This window comes from Mytilus edulis, chromosome 11 (assembly GCF_963676685.1).
Source record: "Mytilus edulis chromosome 11, xbMytEdul2.2, whole genome shotgun sequence".
Lineage (NCBI taxonomy): Eukaryota > Metazoa > Mollusca > Bivalvia > Mytilida > Mytilidae > Mytilus > Mytilus edulis.
Genome location: NC_092354.1, coordinates 21584534 through 21598693, shown reverse-complemented (window position 1 = coordinate 21598693; position 14160 = coordinate 21584534). Strand labels below are relative to the sequence as shown.

Sequence of the window (14160 nt, the reverse complement as noted above, 5' to 3'; positions counted from 1 at the left end):
CACAATCTACAATGGAAATGCTCTATGAATGAATAATAAAACTTCCCTGAAAGCAAATTGGGATGGCAAAATTGTTACCGGTTTCGCCGTATAAAGGATACAACTAAATTGGCCAGCGTTTTGCTATGCGGGATGTGAAAATATGCAACCATTTCGTTTGAAATGAGATCGTGCAATTCGATACCTCATATAAGATGATTAGCATACTCTCTTGTGCGTAAAGATCATTGAAATATATTTTACGGGAACCACAGGTAGCCAATTACAAGAAAAAAAATCGGTCCTTATCAAAAGTACCCTTATTTGTCAGTGGCAGTCCAAATTTCCACCTCTCATCCGAGTCGCTCACCTTCAAGAGGCTACCATTTTAATGTGTTCTCGTTCTACGAATACGCGAATTAGTTACCACAGAAGGTTGTACAAAAATAAGCAATTATTCAAAATAACTTAAATTAAATAAAGAACATATATTATTCATTAAATATCTAATTCTTAATACAAGATGTAATATTTGTTCATGATTACATTAGATGTATGTTTCATTATAATATTTTATTCTGATTGGCTAACTGCACATCACGTGTTATTCCGTAAGCAGTTGCATTGCTGCCGCGCTTCATACAAAATGTACTTCGGTCAACGCTTTTACACCCCAATAAATTTACAAAAAGAAGCATTCAATTCTTAAATGGCAATACTTTGTCTTTATACTGTACGTAAACATTTTAAAAATGAAAGTACACGAAAGTAAATTCTTTCATAGTTCTTTTATATTATAGAATCCATATCTTGTTATAGAATGTTGACAATAGAACAGGTACACCTTTTTAGGATAGTGTTCTATTTATTCTAAATGAATAAAATATATGAAAGTAAAACTATACAATAATCAAACTCTGTATAGGAAATGCAATTCATGTTTTTCTTCATGGCACCATACAATTTCAACATAACTGTGAGTCTGGGTGAGGTTTACATAATAAACAATTCGCCTTTTCAGAATCTAATGCATCCTGGGTAATATTTTCAAAAATGTACACCAAAACGTCCTGATTGGTTAAAAATGTCATAAACAATGGAAATTTAACCAATGACGTGACGTTATTTTCATTTTGGGTACGAACTATGAAATTACCCATGATGCTTTAGATTCTGAAACGGTAAATTGGCTCAGTAAAAGTGCAGAATAAAGGGGGGAGGTACGGAAAAGTTGGCAGAAACAATAAAGAATAGAGAATAATTGGATGGAATTACCCATGATGCTTTAGATTCTGAAACGGCCAATTGGCTCAGTAAAAGTGCAGAATAAAGGTGGTGGGGGGGTACAGAAAAGTTGGCAGAAACAATAAAGAATAGAGAATAATTGGATGCAAAAAAATAGTCAGAAGACTATAATGGGTAAATACACAATGAATAGAGGAACATTGTCTGAAAAATTGAAGAATACAAAAATAAAGGAACCCCTAGGTTTTCAGTAGATTTAGATAATGTATGATCAATAACGTTTTATAATAATCTTTATTGCAAAATTACACCCATAAGGGATCATAAGGGTCAAGCAATACAATCAAACAATAATTTTATACACTACAATGTAATACAATGTAATACAATGCAATACAATGAAATTCAATATAATACAATATATAGAATAATAGAACATTAAGAGTTCAATTATAAATGTTTATATATCAAAAACACCATCATAACCTTGCCTGACACGGGTCTGACCCCCTCAGTTCTAAAGACTGTTTAATGAAGACTCAAATATGACAAACAAGTTCAGGAATGGGGTTTAGAATGTGTTTAAGTTTATTGAATGCATCAAGATGTTGAAAAATGGTACATAGTCTTTTAGATAAGCAAAAAGATTAGAACGCAAAGATATGTTAATGTCACAATACAAAAAGAAATGAAATTCATCATCTAGGACTTCACATTTTTTACATAATCTGTGTGCTCTTGGAATGTTTTTATAAGTAACTACAGTGAAACCTGATAAAACCGAACCCTGAATAAACCGGAAACCTGTCTAATCCAAACTTGTTCTGAAGACCAATCGATATCACATTTTATGCATTGTGAACCTGATCAAACCGAATACCTGCCAAAACCGAACAAAATCTCAAGTCCCGAAAGGGTTCGGTTTAGTCAGGTTTCACTGTATATGTACATGAAGTGCAAAAAAGGGAATTAGATCCTCGTCCTCGATTAAGTCAAACCACATTTTCATATTGCTGAAATTTAAATAGAGTCTTTATGTTCAAGTCAAATCTGCACTGATGAGTCTTATGTAGACGAAACGCGCCTCTGGCGTATTAAATTATAATCCTGGTACCTTTGATAACTATTTACACTACTGTTCGGTCCCAAAGGGTATCACCAGCCCAGTAGGCCACACTTCGGTGTTGGCATAAATATCGTTTATTCTATAAATTTCCTGTAAACAAAACTTTGAATTTTTCGAAAAACTAAGGATTTTCTTATCACAGGAATAGATAACCTTAGCCGTTTTGGCATATTTTTTGGGGAATTTTGGATCCTCGATGCTTTTCAAATTTGTACTTGTTTGGTTTTACATCTATTTTGATCTGAGCGTCACTGATGAGTCTTATGTAGACGAAACGCGCGTCTGGTGTATTAAATTATAATCCTGGTACCTTTAATAACTACTAATACATGTGATGATCTTGAATGATCTTGAACTGTACTTTTTGAACTTTCTTCATTTATCTGTATTACCTTATGACGCAACGATTGCAGACGTACATATGTACACGTCCACGATTCCGACCACAGCCACATATATTTTTATACATACACAATTCCTTCTATAAATGGCACATTTTCAAATAAAAACAAAAACAAGAGACTTACATGTGATTTGGAATGACATGGTTTCGTGACATTTATAAAGGAACAAGATAAATTTAGATAGAACTACAGTACAGGTTTGACAAAGCCTACTTATTTGTCCGTGGAAAACTACAGTACAAAAATCTATGGAAGAGTAATGTGTCGTGTTCGTGGAAAACTATGGTACAGATTCGACAAAGCCTTCTTATTTGTTCGTGGAAACTACAGTACATATTTGACAAAACTACTTTCCTGCTCGTGTAAACTACAGTACAAATTCGACAAAGCCTTTTAACTTAATTGTTCGTGTAAACAAGAGTGCAAATATCTATGGCAGAGTCATTTGCCGTGTTCGGGAATGGTACCGATCTTACAATATATAAAAGAATGAGTCCGTATTATACACAAGGATAGCTGCATGTAGTGCTTATTTGACAATGCCGACAACTGTATACGACGTTGGTGTATGAAATCAAAACTTTACGCGATCAGTTTTGTGTAGTTTTTTCAACGCTATCATTGTATCAATTATTTTTTTTTTCAAATTAAACAGTATAAGGTATGGGGAAAAACTAGATTCAGATTTTTTTTAGAAGAAAATCAATAACCCCCCCCCCCCCCCTTTTTTACGTTAAATAGTCGTTCCTTAAAACATAGTAAAAAGCTAGCACAGCCAAGTTGCATCTTAATTGAAAAAAAATACCTCTTTATTCCGAGGGTGCACATGATATTATGCTTTCGGGAACAAACAAATAATCACGTGATCAGCCGTTGGCTTTCTCGTTTTAATAAATCAGTGTACATGTGCCTTATATGTGTTGCAGATTATTGAAAGCTGTGCGATGATCTATAGTTGCTTATACATCTACGTCATTTAGTTGTCGAACATTTAGAAGAGTGTTTGATATGAGATACGGACACTTGTTGGTCATTAAAGACCTTTTTTACATCTTGATGTCTTTTACAGTTTTAATGGGTAGTTTAATATCTTTTTTTAATGTATAATGCACCATTTCTCCCCTTTGTTTTCCCAATTGGACTGCTGAAGCGTGTTTGTTACTATGGGGTTTCTGTGAAAAAAACTACATTTACATGCACTGAATATCCGAAAATTTTCAACAAATGAAAACGATATAATAATTGTTTCCAAATTTCCTGCTCATATTTTTTTTTGTCAGCACTGTTTATTCTTTAGTTTTCTATGTTATGTCATGTGTTCTATTGTTTTTCTGTTTGTCTCTTTCATTTTTAGCCATGGCGTTGTCAGTTTGTTTTAGATTTATGAGTTTGACTGTCCCTTTGGTATCTTTCGTCCCTCTTTTTTTAAACCAAGATTGCAACTCCCTGGGGACAAATTGACGATATTGTTCTGTTTATCATTTAATGTAGGTCCTTTTCGGTATTTATTCTCGCAGTCGCTTTATTGATAATTTTGCTTCAAACATTTATTTTGGTTTAAAGTATTCTGATGAATATTATTCTAAAATCACTCGACCGAATTTTTTTTCTTCAAGTAGCAAATCATACGTTATATATATTTTTTTCCTTTTGTATTATGTTGATAGTGCTAGGAGTTTGTCTATGTTGAAAGATTTTATAGCTAAAACTGCAAAATCCCGGACCAAATTGACTTGATTCTAAAACACTTGACCGATTTTTCAAGCAGCAAATGATACGTGTTTTGTTTTCTTTTGTAGTATGTTGATAGTGCTAGCTAGAAGTTTGTCTATTTTGACAAGTTGAGCCAAAATTACAAAACCCTGGAACAAATTGACTGTTTTTTTTCACTGACTTGTTTATCATTATGTCCTTTCGTGTTATTCTCGCAATAGCTTTATTCATAAATTTGCATATATTAAAGTTTTGCTGTGGAGATTATTCTAAAAACACTTGACCGCCATTTCACCGACTTTCATGCAGGCAATCATATTTATCTCTTCTTATATTATGTTGACAGTGCTAGCAGTTTGTTTATTTTAAATGATAAATATTACTTATAGTATAAACATGACCAGGGGTCATTTGAATAAATTCAAGATTAGATAATCCGTTATCAACAGTTATCGAAGAAGGGAACAATACCAAGTTTGATGTTATCTATACATAATCTAATGAAACCTTTAATAAACGTGTTGACCCCTAGCTCTTTAACTTTTGAAATTTTGAGGTTTGAATTATTTATCTATATTTAAACCTGCTAAGTCATGGCTTTGATTTTGAACAGGGACTTTCTATACTATAGACTATAGAAAGTCCCTGTTTTGAAGATACAGTGAAACCTAATTAAACCGAACCCTGAATAAACCGGAAACCTGTCTAATCCAAACTTGTTCTGAAGACCAATCATATCACATGTTATGCATTGTGAACCTGATGAAACCGAATACCTGCCAAAACCGAACGAAATCTCAAGTCCCGAAAGGGTTCGGTTTAGTCAGGTTTCACTGTACATGTTTATGATTTCAATTTGTAAACTATGCACATGTACATGTACATGGGAATGTTGAAAAGCCTTGAAAAATACTGATGGGGGATATAGATGCACAAGTACATGTATTGACCAGTCATTTTGGTTTTAAAAAGGTTTAGAGTATTCTGGAGTATTTTAAAACAAAAATCAAAGAAGTATTACATTGAATGGATGAATAATATATATAAGCAGCAGCATTATTGCAGCAAAATAAACATAGTTTACATATAAATAATAAAATACAGAGGATTAAAATTAGAAACAAGCTGCAGTTTACCAGTATGCCGTAATAAAACTCGACCTCGTGGTCCTCATTCTGAATTTCTCATGCCATTTTTGTCTATAATATACTATAGGTAGTTGTTGTCTTTTGTTGTTGTATTTTAAATTTGTTTTTCGTAAATTATACGGTACATAAATTTTTTAATTTTCCATATTGTTTCATTTGTAATTTCAGGGCTTTATATCTGACTATGCGGGATGGGTTTATTCATGGCTGAAGGCTGTGCGGTGACCATTATTTTTCTTTACATAAGCTTTTTTATCAAGCGTGTATAAAACAAATGTAGGTTTCGTGCATATGGCCATGCCATTCGTCTCAACTCGGCCGATTCCGTACGAGAGTAGCGGATTCTACCGAGGATTGCCGAAAGTTGCATTTGAATATCGTAAAAGCAGAGCAAATCAACATAAAATGATATTCAATGTAAATAGAAATAGAAATAGAAACAATTCAATTTTATAACCTATAAGCAACAAAAATAATAAAAAAAAAAAAGTAGGTAAATAAACAACAAGTGGTTTTCAACTTTTCCAAAGAGCGTTCGTCTAATTATCAAATTGTTTCATCTAAGAAAACTTTTTATACAGCAACGACCGAAAATAGAAGTTGTAACTTGTATACTAGGCATTTAGATTGGATAAAACATCAATCCGAAGCACCTTAGCTCAACCATGAATGTTGGATTTGTTCATAGATATAAGAAGATGTGGTTTAAGTGCCAATGAGACAACTCTCCATCCGGGTCATAATTTGTAAAAGTAAACCATTACAAAAATGTATAGGTCAAATTACGGTCTTCAACACGGAGCCTTGGCTCACATCGAACAGCAAGCTATAAAGGGCCCAAAAAATGACTAGTGAAAACCATCCAAATATGTACAGGAAAAACCAACGATCTAAATTATATATAAAAAAAAACGAGAAGCGAGAAATATTTATGAACCACATCAACAAACGACAACCACTTAACATCAGGTTCCTGACTTAGGACAGCTAGGTGCATGTCTCAAGGTTTTTTTTTAAGTTAAAGTTTTTTTAGTTGTGTTTAGTTGACTGTTGAGTGAATTTTCTTTGTCATTCTTTAAGACATTGCATTGTCAGTTTGTCATTGGCTACAGAGTTTGAATATCCCTTTGGTATATTTGAGGGGGGACAGGGGGTACCCTTCTCCCTTCTCCCACCCCTCTTCTCCTTTCTCCTACCCCCGTTCTCCTTTCTCCCATTAGAATAAAACATCTCCTTTTGAGATATTTTTTCTTGAAATATTAGAAATTTTTTTAAAAGGAGAGATATTTTATTTTTTCTCCTTTCTCCAACTTTTTCTCCTTTCTCCCAGCCTTCCTCTCCTTTCTCCTTTCTCCCACCCCCTTTCTCCCTGTCTCCCTTACCCCTATTCTCCCCCTCATATTGTGTCTCTCTTGTACATACGTTTACAGAACACTATACTATTCACAGGAATAGTGAATTTTCTGAACTTTTTAAAGTTTTTATCTTTGACAGACATATATACTAGTAGTCATGTTTTAAGGCCTACGGTCGACTGTTTATTTTATATAATGTTTGCACAAAAATAACAACTAATCAGTCAAATCCCATATTTCCTCTAACATTCGCTTAGAGGGGAAAACAGATATTGAACATGCAAAAGATAACTGTTTATAGATCAAACTATTTTTCAATTATACAGTGAAACCTGATAAAACCGAACCCTGAATAAACCAGAAACCTGTCTAATCCAAACTTGTTCTGAAGACCAATCATATCACATTTTATGCATTGTGAACCTGATGAAACCGAGCAAAATATCAAGTCCCGAAAGGGTTCGGTTTAGTCAGGTTTCACTGTATACATATGTAATAATTCAATGTTCGAAGTGATTTATTGACTTTTTCATAGTAATTATAGTTATTAGTTATATGAATATTTAGACATTTGATGTCTTGTAGGTAATATGCCGTATTTCATTGTTGTGTCTTAATTTTTATGAATATGCTATCTTATTTTGACCCGACTATTGCGTGAGAGAAAAAATACCGTCACGAGAAAGGCCCATGCCCCCAATAAAAATTAGAATGGTCGTTACCTTATGTCTAGATTGTAGCGTGAATTCAGCTACCAAGTAAAGTTTAATTTTAAAATTTTGACAAAATATGACCTCTGACCTGTTGAAAAGTTAATAAAAAGTGAAAGCACATAATTTACAGGAATGAATTCGTAAATATACCGTAGTTTGAAAAACACGTATTGTGATAATTGAGAAGCTTGATTTTTCTTTACTAATAGTATGTGATTAAAACGTTCAGCTGATTTTAAAAGAGTTAACTCCCTCGTGTGTTCTGTGCCGTCTCTATTGAGTTAAGGATGTTTGCTCCTCCATTTTTTGATTTTTTGCCAGATTTTCGGAATCCTCTGGTTTTATCCATGTATTGTCATTAAAAAATTTGCCCACTAATACCTACTTTTCTTTTCATAATTTTATAACATAAAGCTTGAAAAGCCATATTTCAAAATTTTATAAAATTCTTGTTATTTTTTCATAGCTTTTGAAACAGATAAGGTGCCAATGTTAAATATATGAAAAATCTAGAGAAATTTATTTCCCGCCAAATTTTCAATGGCTTATATCTCGAAAACGAGCACACGGACCCTTCATTTTTTTCTTCTTCTTTTTTAGTTTCTTTATTTATATACTATCAATTCATAACAGTCTTTTAAAAAGCTTGTTATTTTTTAACAGAGTAGCCAACATCCTTAAATAATTTATCGGATACACTTTATCCTTAAACCAATTTATTATTTCTCTATTTGACTTCACTTTATTATTGCTTTAATAGTCCATAAAAGATGGAAGACAAGGTTAAAATAAAATTAAAGGTCATTTAAAACTTACAGGAAAACGTTATAAACATCAATTATCGGAGAATGATGACTAAGACTTTCGGTTTATTGAAGGTGTAATGACTTTCTCCTGTAATTTCCTAACATTAATTATGCAAGAAAGGAACTATTTAAAAGGCACCGAAAATTCAATGGAAATTGATCTACAATTATATCATTTTATACAGTTAAGTTCCTTTGTTCCGAATGAATAGGTTCAGAAGTTCAGTACTGTGAGAAATCTTTGAAAAACTGTATTGAAATTAAATGGAATTTCCCGTTTAAAGTAGCAGCAAATATTATTTTGCCACATACATTTTTTTCTTCATTTAATTTATTTAATATTAATATTGATGAGACACACCCGTATAGTGCTGTATAAAGTTTAATATAAAATTGTTACTCATTTCCTAAAAAAATTACGTGTTGGTTAAAACAAGGATGTGTATAGTATAGTTTACTATACAAATCCTTGTTTAGAATCGTATTTTTGAATAATATTTTTTTTGGTGTAATGCCCCTTTCTAAAAAATCCGCTCTTGAAGTTATGATTATTAACGAATTTTTCTGAGTATATATTTAAGGATTTCTTTAATAATGCATTATTAAAACGTTTAAACCCGTTATATTTGTTTGCACCTGTCCTGATTTTCAGTGGTTGTCTTTTGTTGATGTTGTTCATGATAGTGTTTCTCGTTTCTCGTTTTTAATATACTGTTGGTTTTACCGTTAAATCATGGTTTTTCACTAGTCATTTTTGGGGCCCTTTATATGTTACAGTGTAAACATAGGCTCCGTGTTGAACAGAATATTTTGACCTATAATGATCTACTTTTTACAAATTGTGACTTGGATGGAGAGTTGTCTCATTGGCACTAATACACAACTTCTTATGTCTAGGTATTCAATTTCAGAAATGTTTGTATGTGACCATGTCAATTCGTCCGAAATACAGAGTGACACTGACCATGCCACTTTTATGTTTAACAATTCATTTACTGACAAATATGATCACATATGCAAACCATGACATGTTTATTGCTAATTCTACTTATTTTTCCGATTTTCTTAATCAAGAGACCGATTGATCGATTTTGTCTGAAGTAATATTATCGTAGACATATTTCAACCTGTGTATTGTATTAACTTATAGAGCTCTGCTTTAAAAATCTCATTTTCCAAACCGAATGAAATCAGTTAATTAAAATAAATACTAGTATAATGTATTTTCTTTTTAAATCATACGCCCTAGTGAATTTTGTGGTTTGGCCTTTACCTTGGCAAGACCTTGGCCTTAACCTTGTATCAGTGTGTGTGACTGACAAGTTTAAAAAACAAATTATAAAAAAAAAAAAAAAATATCAAAATTTAAAAAAAAAAAAAAATTAAAAAAATAAATTAATAAGTAAATAGATTAAAAAAAAATAATAAAAAATAAAAGATAAAAATAAAAATAAATTCCCCTTCCCCTCTTTTTTCGCATTTATATTCAAATCAAATTCTTTTACTGCTGATATGAGAAGCTATAAATTATGCTTAATAGATCTGCAGAAATATGTAGATTGTATTTCATTGAAAATTAAAATTCATCGAAATTTAATTCTTTTGATCTCCGAAGCTTATATAAATCAAAAATGCATGGCTTAATTTATCTATGGACTAATGAAACCATAAATTGAACACGCTATCTATTTCCCGGTTTAGTATGTTGTCAAAGTAATTATTACCATCTTATCAAAACAAATTTTCATCACAATATTTTTTTCTACAATTTATCTTCCTTATCCGTCAGATCCGGATCATTGACACTGATATATCATTGATAATACAAGATAACAGATTTGTATTGTTTGTCAATAATCACGTCACTGTCGTCTGTTGATTTATGACCCGATTACCTACTAATACCTATTAACCAAGATTTTCGCGATTGCGTAATCGTATTTTTAAGTCCCTTTCAAAAATATTACGTAATTGTAATGCTCTAATAATTTCTATTTTGTCAAACTTGTCAACTTTTGACGAAGCTAATTTATGATCGAATATACACAAATCTATCGATTTTGATTGGATGAGAGGAAGCCATATGGTTCGGTAAATACTAAATACCAATATCGACCCCTCAATTAACTACTGGCCACACAAAGACATCAATAAACATTGTTTGGTAAATTTGGATAAAATTGCATAAAGGTAAGTTTTTTTTCTTGCAAAAATACGTAATCATTGTAGGTAAATTTGAGACGAAGAGCAACAATAAAAAGATGGTGCATATGCTTTTGGCTTCTTGCTTTGTCATCTAAAACAGTGCAGAGATTGTGAGGCATTAATGCATGCACTACATTGTATATTTCTACTTTTTTTACCACTCAGTTTCATCTCTTAATTATTTTTTTAAATGGAAGCTTTAAGACAAAACCTACAGTTTTACCATTTAGGATGACTAGTAAGGTAAAATAAAATATGTATACCTGTTTCCTGCCCCCGGACAGAAAATATGATAAATAGGAGTAATAGCCTACTTTATTTAATTTTAAAAACTTCACACAAATTACGAAGGGAATTGTTCTTGACTTAAACAATACTTTACTAAAATGCGATGATCTTATCATCAGTGATCATACTGGAACAATTTAGGGAGACAGGAACAGAACTATATTATATTTTTGTTTGGCCTAAATTGAGACTACTATAACACACTGTGTTATAGTAGTCTCAGGCCTAAATCAATATTTCGCTGTTTGAATTCTCTAATGAAAACATTTTCTTTTGCAACGTCATCTTTATTGATAATGTACATGTAGGTCCAATTTTACATGTAATTGTTTCCCTTACATGAGGGTAAACATGATATTTTAAGACTTGTAGACAAAAACTACAGAAATACAGACAAAACAAAATAAAGAAAAGGGTAAAACCGATCAAAAAATTAAAATAATAAGAAGAGAATAATGGTGTGCAAAAAAAAAAAGACCTAAAAAATCACATAAATTATTCCAATTAGATTTTAATCGAAAGACGCCTCTAGCCAATAATAAATTTGTTGACCGTTTAAAATACACATTTGAATCTATGATACCTAAAGTCCAAAACTAGTTAATAAAGACTTCTTATGGTATTTATATTATTTTTCTAAAAGGCTGTAAACCTTCTATAGAGTCTCTGATAACACGTGAAGTCTTTCAATACAAATAATCGGGTGCAGGACAACTGGGGCTGACAACTAGGATCGCCTACAAAAAAAGACAACATTGACCGTTAATAAGTCGGTAAACGGACAGAAAGTCACAGGACAAAAAGTCACAGGACATAAAGTCACAAATTTGATAGGACAAAAAGTCACAGGACAAAAAGTCACAAGTAGTTTGTTGACAATTATTTGAATATATAAGAGAAATATCTTGAAATATTTACTTTTTAATACATTTATTCATATTTAAGTGTAGGAAATGTGTCATTATACTTGAAAAATGAAGATTTATTTAATTTTAATCATGCAAAGGGTATATTTTTTGGCCCCATGAAGCCATTTAAGTGCAAAGCCACGTTGACATTTTGTTTTTTTTAACAATTATTTGATCATCTTTGATATTTTTTGGATAAATTTTGTTTACAATGTTGGTTTATATACAATAGTTCAAGAAAAATACATAAATGTTTTTGTAGAAATAAGTGTTTTTTTATTCAAAGAAAAAATTCAGAAAAAATGAATTGTGACTTTTTGTCCTGTGACTTTTTGTCCTGTGACTTTTTGTCCGTGACTTTTTGTCTGTGACTTTTTGTCCTGTGACTTTCTGTCCTACATTCAAAAAATACTCCATTCTTTGTTTTCCAAGTAATTAATATTATCAATAATTGATAGGTTCCAGTTCGACGGGTTCAAACAGAAAGACTTAAAAAGCAGAGAAAACTGTGCATCTTATAATCGACATGACTTTATCAGATGACAATACCAATACTAAAATAAGGCATACACATATAGTTATATACTTTAATTCAGTCACGGACCCGCGATATCACGGGTGTGTTGTAGTTAACACTAAAATTTAAGAATTAATTTACTATTAGCTATAAACTTTTGAAATTTAAAAAAAATACTCTTAGCTTGAAATTCATTCCAAAGGACAATCAAGAGTTCTGTCTTATGATCCATTGTAATATACTCATTTGTTATCACAATAAACTCAGTACAGAACAAGATTGAAATTTAATGAACTTTAATCTTGACCAAATTAGAGTTCTTAAACACTGTAACATAACGTAAGGAGTAAAAATGGTGGACGGATGTAGGTCAACAAGGGACTGTTGATACCTATGATGATTTTGTATACATGTATTTGTATATTCTTTTTTCGACTAAGAAGTCATAAAAATGTTTAAAAAAGGATCACGTTATAAATTTCATGCGTTCAAAGCGCTTTTCTAAATTAACATTAATCAGGAACGCTCAAAACTGAATATTTGAATGCCAATGATGTATGAGCTACATTGCATAATTATTATGATTAAATACATGTAGAACTTAAAAATATAGCAATCCATCTAAATAGCTGTCATTCGAAGAAAAAAATTAGTTCTGTCATTGAAATAAGTAGTGTGCGTGGCTCTATTGCGAGAGCTCGAGAGTTCGGTTCCCTACCGAACCACATTTAAGATGAATATAGAAAAAAGAATACCAAAACCACTCGATTTTCGGAATGTATTTTCCATTAATTCTTTTTAAACTTATTGACGTTCGTCTATATTAATCTGTTATTTTCCTTATTTTTACAGGTTCTCAAGTTAAAGCAGACAATGTGTTGATTCAGAATCAGGCAGGAAGTGGAATAACTAGATTTATTTGTTTTCAAAATGGCAGCTGCAGTAGTATCTTCACAGAGTTTTGACAATATTCCTAGTACAAGACAATTCGTTATACAGTTAGACGACAATACAAGATATCCGGAACATGTGTTACTAAGAATAAACAAAAGTAGTGGATGTAACCCGAGACCTTCTGATGTCGGAATCAAAACATGTTTTTCTTCTCACTCGACTTCGTCTCGTAATACTTCTGACGTAAAACGAGAAGACAGTTATAATTTTTACAAATCTATTACAAATATTCACAAATGGCCGGGTGATGATACCTATGACATTGCTAAAATACAGGAATGGAAAGATTGGAGACGGAAAGCTAATTTGCATATGGCGAACACGATTATTGACGAAGAGTGTCCCGGACTTTCCCGAGTAAGCGATTTAACAACCCATCCTATTGAAAATGACATTGTTTTCAACGTGTACAAGACAACACGGTCATCTGAAGGTTCAATGTCAGTGCTTGGTGTTACATCATTCAGTATGTTCGGGATACCTCGGATCCAATCAAAAGTCGATTTCGATGACAAAAGTAGCCTCCATGTGGATGATTTAATGCCGCCAGATTACGACGACTGTTTCTATGGTAACGATGACCTTCCTCCAGATTACGACGAGGTTTTTCAGACATAGGATAATAATCAAACGTTCAAGTATATAGTGCAAGCGGTTCAAACATATTCAATGTTTACTGTATATTCTCAGAAGGCCAAACATTTTGAATCTCATACGAAAGCGGTGTTGTCATGATGATATTAACGAACGCTGTCTTTCAATTATGACGCCAATAGATTGAAAAAATATTAGCATATAA

At 32.0% G+C, this 14160-nt stretch overlaps 1 long non-coding RNA gene across 1 annotated transcript; it reads left to right on the top strand.

The window, feature by feature from the left end:
- The first annotated feature begins 10506 nt into the window (after positions 1 to 10506).
- LOC139494782 (uncharacterized) lies at positions 10507 to 14160 on the top strand. Its single transcript, XR_011657147.1, has 2 exons — positions 10507 to 10679; positions 13260 to 14160. It is a non-coding gene; the product is annotated as an uncharacterized lncRNA (long non-coding RNA).